This window comes from Caloenas nicobarica, chromosome 1, assembly GCF_036013445.1.
Source record: "Caloenas nicobarica isolate bCalNic1 chromosome 1, bCalNic1.hap1, whole genome shotgun sequence".
Taxonomy (NCBI): Eukaryota; Metazoa; Chordata; class Aves; order Columbiformes; family Columbidae; genus Caloenas; species Caloenas nicobarica.
In genome coordinates this window covers 211,404,911-211,413,341 of record NC_088245.1, presented here as the reverse complement: position 1 = coordinate 211,413,341, position 8,431 = coordinate 211,404,911, and positions in this window count along the sequence as shown.

The following is an 8,431-nucleotide window of genomic DNA, read 5'->3' as shown; positions in this document are numbered from 1 at the left end:
TCTGAACTTGGGGTTAAAAACTCTGCTCTGTGACTCAAGAGGTGGACTCAGAGCTGCTTGAGCAGCCCAAGCAATGTGTCAGGCCAAAGTCCAAACTCAAAACTGTGTTTTTTGCTGTGGTTCTGTTTTATTTGATTCAGAGAGTGGGAGATGAGATGGTTTGAAGCCTGAAAACACTGAGTTGTTAACCACAAGGGCACAATGCCTGCCCTGCCATAAGGAACAATTTTTTACCATGAGGGTGGTGAGAGCCTGTCCCAGGTTGGCCAGAGAGGTGGTGGATGAACCATCCCTGGAGACATCCCAGGCCAGGCTGGACGGGGCTCTGAGCAACCTGAGCTGGTGCAGATGTCCCTGCTCGTGGCAGGGGGGGCACTGGGTGAGCTTTGGAGGTCCCTTCCAACCCCAGCTATTCTATGATTCTGTTTCTGTATTCCTCCCCATCTTTCACCAAGCAAATCCAGACAAGCATGTGCTGACAGGGCTTAGGAAGGCTTGTGTTTTTACAAACATTTTGCTGGAGGACAAGGTGGTGCTGAGGCTTGTGGTTTATGTAGTGGCCTGGTGGTTGAAGCAGTTTTCCAGGCAGAACCCACAAAATGCTTTCAAAGCATCCAAAATCACAATAATTCTTGCGATTCCCTTGCCCAGACTGCCATCATTTCAGCAGGCTGCATTCAAAGGAGTTCCTCTGGCCCTGGAAATTTCTCTACAAATAGTCACCACCTAAAAACAACTAGTCCAAACTATAACAGTCATGTTTTGAGAAAGACTAAGCTCAATTGCTTCAAAAGGACACACTAATGACTAGATAACTTTTTAAAGCAGGTCAATCTTTGCAAAATAGTTTCTGTCCCTGCTGTCAGCATCAGCTCAGCTTTTCGGTGTTTGCATCTTTCTGGAGGAGAGATGAAGGCATTGAGAGTGTTCAATTGCAACCCTGGACTTTCCCCAGCCTGGCATTGCTCCATCCATGCTGCTGCTGGTATTTACGTACCTGGGCTGTCGCATCACAACGTTGCCTGGGTGCATATGTCGTCTCAAGACACACGTCGCCCCAGCTAAAAAGTCCTGGAGGGACCAATATTTCACCTGGGCTGCATGATGTGCTACACCAGCCTCTGTTTTTGGCCCTGGGAAGGGCCACCAGCCTCACCAGTGCCAGGCTGGAGTGCTTGTAGTTACAGGGATGTCCCAGCTGAAGGCACATCACTTGGGTTCTCCATGTGTCCGCTTCTCCTGTCTGAATAGAATCACCATTTTTCTCAGTACTTCTCAACTATATAAGAGATGCAGTCCTCTGTGGTTGAGGTTTTAGTTGCTTTCTATGAGGAATGCAGAAGAGGACAAATTTTCCTGCGGTACCATGTTAAAAGCAAGGAGAGTCTCCTTGCGGTCTCCTGAAAGATAAGCCAGAGGCCTCCAGCTATGGCCCCTATTAAAAACATGGTGCGGTAAGTCTGCTTGGGCCTACTGAACTGGCATGGCAGGGTGGCTGTCCTGAAAGCACTTGATTTACTACACATAATATTTTGATTAAAACATTGGTCTTATCTGGCATGACCACAGGAGGCAGAGCCGAACCTGGCTCACCGACAACTTAAAATGTGGCTGTTTCCTTGGCTGCCCTCGGGGATTAGTCTTTGGTCCAATGCATTTCAATATAGTTATCATAGATTTAAAGCAGGGTCTTTTCAGATGATAAACCGCAGGCGGCAGGACGAGTGATGGATGGTGGGTACCGGCCAGAGCAGGTCGCTGTCGCAGGGTGATCTGAATCCCTTGGCGAAGCACAGCTCGAGAAAATACTTGTGAATAACAGCCCGATGCAAAGGCTACAAATCAGACCCAAGGGAAAGAAGAGGCTCAAGGGAGAACTTCAAGGTTGCTGTGTAGTTGTTTCAATAGGCACTTTCTATGGCAAAAAAGAAGGGACCGACGCTTTCATTGCAGATAAAAACGCGGAGCAAGACCCTGCCTTTCTGCACAAGGTAAGCGGCACCCTCATGCTAAATGTGCCAGAGGATAGAAAAATTAAAAATATCTGGCAACTGGAAAGCAGTCTTCATGCTGTGAGGCTGAAGGAGTTTATCCTTCTTGGGGCAGCAATGGGACAGCATAGAGGACACTGAGTTGGTGTCGGGGGACATTTGCTTTGTGGGATGGCTGGAGATTCATGGAATCATTTTGGTTGGAAAAGACCCTCAAGATCATCGAGTCCAACTGTTTACCCAACACTTGCACTAAACCATGTCCCAAAGAAACTGCACCAAGTCTGGTCGGTAGAAGCTCAAGTTGAGAAACCTGGCCCTGAAATAAAGCACATGTTGCTGGTGGAGAGAACAACATCCCACCAAGAATGGCTGAAAATGGGTTGAAAGCTTATGGAAACCTTGTACGTGCTAATATCTAGTATACCAGCAGTTGGACTCCTCTCACCTAGCTTAAGACTTGTGTACAGAAAGATCTGAACTGGTCTCTCAGACTCAGTTTAGTGCCAAAGGAGAACGAGAGATGCCATTGATTTGCTCTATCTATCACAGACATCTGCCTTCACAGGAGGGGAATTACACCCAGCAATGCTTGACTCTACCTTTTGTCCTAAAAGACCCAAGTTCACCTGGTTTTGGGGAGCAGAGCTGTGCCCAGGCAGTAATTCCAGACCGCCATGGAGGTACTCCCCAGTCCTCGTTCAGTGACTGCCACCCAGTCCTATGGTTCATCTTCCCATTAGGTTGTCCGCAAAGACCATGCAAGAATATTTTCCTCCATACACATCTAGCCATGTTTTCTGAAGTTATTCTCAATCTTTTCCTGACACATCAGAACAAGCCACCAGCAGAGCTGGACCAGGAAGCACCAAGGATCACACGAGGGTTTCCTTGGATCACTGTGGCAAGTGCTGCAGTGGCTTTTCTTCTCCCTTTGGATGAACAAGGGTCAGATGCAGGTCCCCACTGGATTTTGGGCATTGAGGTGCTGGAGCGAGTTGAGAGAAGGGAACGGAGCTGGGGAAGGGGCTGGAGCACAAGTGTGATGGGAGCGGCTGAGGGAGCTGGGGGTTCAGCTGGAGAACAGGAGCTGAGGGGAGACCTTCTGATCTCTGACCTGCCTGAAAGGAGCTTGGAGCCAGGGGGGTCGGGCTCTGCTCCCCAGGAACAAGCGCCAGGACCAGAGGAAACGGCCTCGAGTTGCGCCAGGGGAGGTTGAGGTTGGATCTTGGGAACAATTTCTATCCAGAAAGGGCTGTCAGGCATTGGAACAGGCTGCCCAGGGCAGTGGTGGAGCCACCATCCCTGGAGGGGTTGAACAGCTGTGTAGATGAGGTTCTTGGGGACATGGTTTAGTGACAGTGTTTGGTTAACAGGGTCTTGAGGGTCTTTTCCAACCAAAATTATTCTATGATTCTGTGATTCTATAACCTGATTTTTCTTGTGCACAATGGAGTTTCCCCACTTTGCTTAACTTTCTGCTAGGATGGGGGCTTCCCCAGAGCCACAGGGATGCTCCAAATCCCTGGAATTACCTCCCAGATCAGCAAAGCCCTGGGGGCATCTGCGATCCTGCACCGTGCTGCAGGCGGGGGATGCTCCTGGCGATGCAAATTCGAGGAGTGGAGGGACATCCTGGTCAACTTTCATGCCAGGTCCATCTCCCTTTTAAGGACCAAGCAGTGGAGGTGAAGAAATTCAACATTTTCACAGAAAAAAAAAAGCACTATTAAACACAAAATATTCTTTTATTTGTCACCGAAGGCTACACACGGTCACTTCTGTCTGTTTGCTTTTTTTTTTTTTCTCTAGAAGGTATCTACATCTGCACTTATTTACAGCCTGGTTGTATTTACATAGTCAAGAATACAGTATTAGAAACACAAAGTGTTGAGAAAAAAAATTTCTCAAAAAATTAGTTCCAGACTTCAGGAAAATTATTACACAGGGTAATGACAAGAGTCTTCAGTGCTGGGCTTACAGATGCAGCTTTGATACAAAGTCCTCTTCTCGGCTGGAGCTGCATTAGAAGTCCTCACACAAAATAAACATTATTTTTTTTTTCAATAGAAAAGTGTGATTCTTTGATTGGTTATTTCAGCAACATCCGCAAAGGTTTTAATTTTCTTTTTGGAATAGTTCTATTGTTCGCTTGAACAGTTTCCAGCTCTGAGGAAAAAAAAGTTTTATATATATATATATATATGTATATATTTTTAGTTAATTTTCACATGTGGTTTTCTATGCTCCCTTGCCCAGAAAGCATTGACCTCTGGGATGGGAGTTAACAGTTAAGCCATGTAATACTTTGTCGGGAACACAAAGTTTTGTGGTAATTAAAGGAAAGCAGGCAAGAGACACAAAAGGTTTCCCTCGGGCGGGTCGGGTTGTTTTTGGTTCGGGCGGCAGATGATGGAAAAGCGCCGCGGGAAATGGCCCCCGGGACATGCGATGGCCCTTCATCCAGGAGCGAGATGGGGGGTCCTGGACAGGGCACCGCATGGCCCCGCCGTGTCTGTTTAAAGTTTGCTCTACAGTCACAAGTAATTTTATTTAAATATACCCCAGAGATGGAAAAAAAACCACTGCAACAAAGCTTTTTTTTTCTTTTCCAAAATTCATGAAAATTCTTTGGCGTAATGGGGGGATTAAAATATCTTAACTGTTTAGCCACTGTAATAAAAAGAGGGATTATAATAAAAAGAGATGCTGAAAAATTTGCTGTCCTGTGGAGGACTGTAACAACTGGAGCAAAAATGCCCCAGGACATGCTCGCCGCGGGGTTGGAGGATGCTGCCAGTTAAATGGGAGCTGGATTTTATCCCGTCAAACCCCAGCCCAAGCACGAAGGCACCACATCCATATTTCCCAGGTTCTGCAGTGCCACCAGAGTGAGGAGATAAAGCAAATAAGGTTTAACAAGCGAAGCGAACTTTTTAGCTCCATTATTAACGTGATAGGCCCTTGTTTCTCCTCCCCGTTTAAAAAGCGACCGTAGGAATAACCGCAATCCCTGGCCCTGGTTTCAATTACGCGTGGATTGAATCAAAACAGACTGCTGTGCCGTAAATATGAGGGGGGCCCTCTCTGTAAATCGTAAAATTAAATTCTAAAATTTCATGTTAAGAGCCTTGTCTTTGCATAATGGATTGCACTGCCATCTATCACAGTGACACTTACAAGTCACAGCTGAAAAAGTGCTTTATTAGATTTTTTTCCCTTTTTTCAAAACAATTTTGATTTATTCTGGTTAGGCTGTCTGTATAATAGACTGAGCAGAATCTCACGCCGATCCCTACGCTCAATAAAGCATCTACAGATATATTACAGAATTCCCTCACTGTTTATAAGTTATGGCCAAACGGTGTCCCAGGGACTGCTCCCAATCATCTGTGTCTTTTAAACCCAAATCAAGCATCGGGGCTCTTAATGACCTTCATCTCATCGGCTCTCGCCTGGCGTTGTTTGGAGTTGTTGGCCCATTTTCATCGCGGCTCTGATCAATAGCTGTGATGACAAAGGTATGATGAGCTGCGTGATTCCCTCCGGTTACCACGGCTTAATGATTTTGCAAGCTCCGATCTTCAGTTGAAAGGGAAAAAAAAAAAAATAAAGGGCTCGGAGGAAGCAAACACTGCAGCATTTCTCGCAATGCCAGATTGATATTGCTCCTGCCCCCTCGGGCTGAGCACGCTGGATATTTCTCAGCCACAGAGCCCTCATGGCACTGACTCTTCTCTGGATGCCACGGCAAGTTGGTCCCATCACTGTTGTTCCTTCCAATGGAGCATGTTTTGATGCCAGCACCAGCTACTGAGGGTTCGAGCGGTCGGTCCTTACCCGCTGTTGGGCCCTGCTCCAGACCATTGGACTTTCTCCTCCGAGCTGTGAGTCTTGACCACAATTCCTTCCCACCACCCTTCAGACTGGAGACAAACCCAGGAGTTCAAAGTAATTTAAGCTACGCCTTTGCATTTTTGAAGGGAAACCCATTTTGGTGGAGAAGTGAGGCCTCTTTTCTGGGGTCAAGAAAACAGTGACTTCTCAAAGTCAAGCCATAAAAGCACACAAGGCCACAGAGACATTTTCTCTTGGAGGTGGTCTGGCACACAACTGGCCTTTGAAAGAGCACCTAGAGCAATGGGACTTTGGGGACGGTGCCGTGGGGTTTGCACCCAGGACTTCCCAGTCTGACAGAAGCAAGGATCTGGTACCCTGCTGCCCATGAGTGAAGCAAGAAGGGTCGGGCAGCCATGGCACAGCCCCATGGGGAGGAAAATGGGGCAATGAAAGGCTGGGAAGGGGCTGTGGGGCCACCAGTTGAGAGGAAACACTTGTGGATAGCAGAGCGCCGTCCCTTGAGGAGGGCACGGCTCTTTCTGTTCACAGCCCATTCTTGCAACTTCCACAGGAATGCACTTGAGGCCCTGTAGAAAAAGCATTTTTCAGTAACGAAGGGGGAAATTTAGGGCTTCAGGACTCAAAATGTTTGTTTCTGGTTTTGCCATTTAGGTAAAGTGGAAAGGGCAAAGACTTCACAGCGGCTGAGGATTCATGTCTTTGAACAGGTTTGTCCCCAACACTTGACAGCCGTCCCTTTTAATACTTTTCATTAAAGGCTTTGATAAAGAGAAGAGCAACACATACATATATATATATATATATATATACTTTTACTTTTTTTCCCCCCCTTTTTTGACATAATGTCCATAGTCCCACAACAGGAGAAGGACCCCATGGACCTGGCAGGCAACCAGGCACAGTCGCATCCCGTCGCTGCTTGAGGATGCTGAGAAATGCAGCCAGAGCTGCTTTTGCCCTGGCAAAGAGCAGGGTAGCTCCTGGGTCTAGTGTCACGTGCGGAGGGACCGTAAGACTCTTGAAAAAATGGGTGAACTCCTCTAAGTCATTAGCTCGTGTAATAACCTGAAGAGTCTGTGTAAGGCTGTCGAGGTGCCATCTCAGGCCTGCGGAGTTCCAGTAGGAATATTTCATGCTCAAATCCCTTTCCTTGGCTGCGTGGAAAAGTGGCCCATTTACTCTTGCACTACTCCTCTTAGCACTGTAACACATAGATGGGGATGGACATAGAAGCACCATTTCTCTTCGGAATCGCTCAGATGGATGCAGGGTAAATGGGATGCACGTCGAGTTCTCTCTGCACTGCAGGTCTTCACCAGGGGTTTACACCTTTCAACCCAGCTTCCCACCAGTCTTTTTAGCTCCATGTGTGCTCTTTTAGACACTCAAAGCTATCACAAGGTTGAGGTCCTGGGAGGGATGTGTCCCTGGTGTGGTTTGGGGATGGGAAAGTAGCCCTGGGAAGAGGGTGCTGTCTACTTTGAGTAGGTGGCAACTGCTGTTTTGGCTAATGATGCCCCTAATCTCCACCAGAGCATCCTTAGGGCAACCCAGGCTTGAGAAGAGTTTGATAACAGCAAGGCAAGCGGTAACGCCGTGGCCTTTTAACAGTTGCCCAAAGCAACCGCTCCCTTGCCAAAGTCTAGAGCCGGCCTGGCCAACGCACCTCTTCTGCCAGAGCTGGATACCCTTTCTAGCCCAGCTGCCTGTGATTAATTCCTTCCAAAAGTAATAAAGGTTGCGTGCTGCAAGGGGAGGTTCAAAGTACGGCACCGGGTTACAGCACCAGCTTCATCACCCTTGCTGCAAGCAGGAGGGACCACCAGAAAATCAGGACCATAGCAGGGGGTAGCCCCAACATGGGTCAGCCCTGTGGCTCTGCAGCTGCCAAAAGTCTGGCCAAAGGTATTAGGGCTTGGGAACTGGAGGAGGAACAGTCTGCTGGGGGAATTTCCATCCCATTGCCTTCCTCCTGGCAGGCACCTGGGAACAGACAGGCACGGCAGACGGAGCTGGCAGCCGGCACCTACGGGGAAACCGCAATAGCGCTGGGGCTGCCAACACTTTGCTGCTGGAGGAGAGCATGCCCAACGTGCGCCCCGGCTTTATCTGGGGGGCTGGAGTTTGCAGAGAAGTCTCAGGCTGTTCTGGAGGATGTCGGTGGTGGTGGCACAGGCACAGGAGGGCTGGCTCTGGGGACACGGGTGCGCTGTAGGGCTCCGAGTAAGGAAACAGCCTTGGTGTGCATTTGCACATCTTGGGTTATCTCTCTGCAGAACCGGGAAGCAAAAACCAAAGCGGATGGAATGAAAGACAAACAAAAAAATCAGGATGGAGATGTTCTCAGAGAGACAGGGTGAGTCGGGATATGTGCAGAGGTGGGTAACACCTCTGCCTGCAGGAACGGCCCTTGCTACCACAGGACCGTTTCATTCTAAGCTCATCTCCTCCTTTCCTTGAATTTCAAGGACTCTTGCAAATACCAGAGCACAGAGGTTATGTGAATACAAATTACATTAGCATGCCGAGCAACTTTGTCAGCAGTTTCTTATTAAAGCACTTGGGCCCCTCAACCTCCC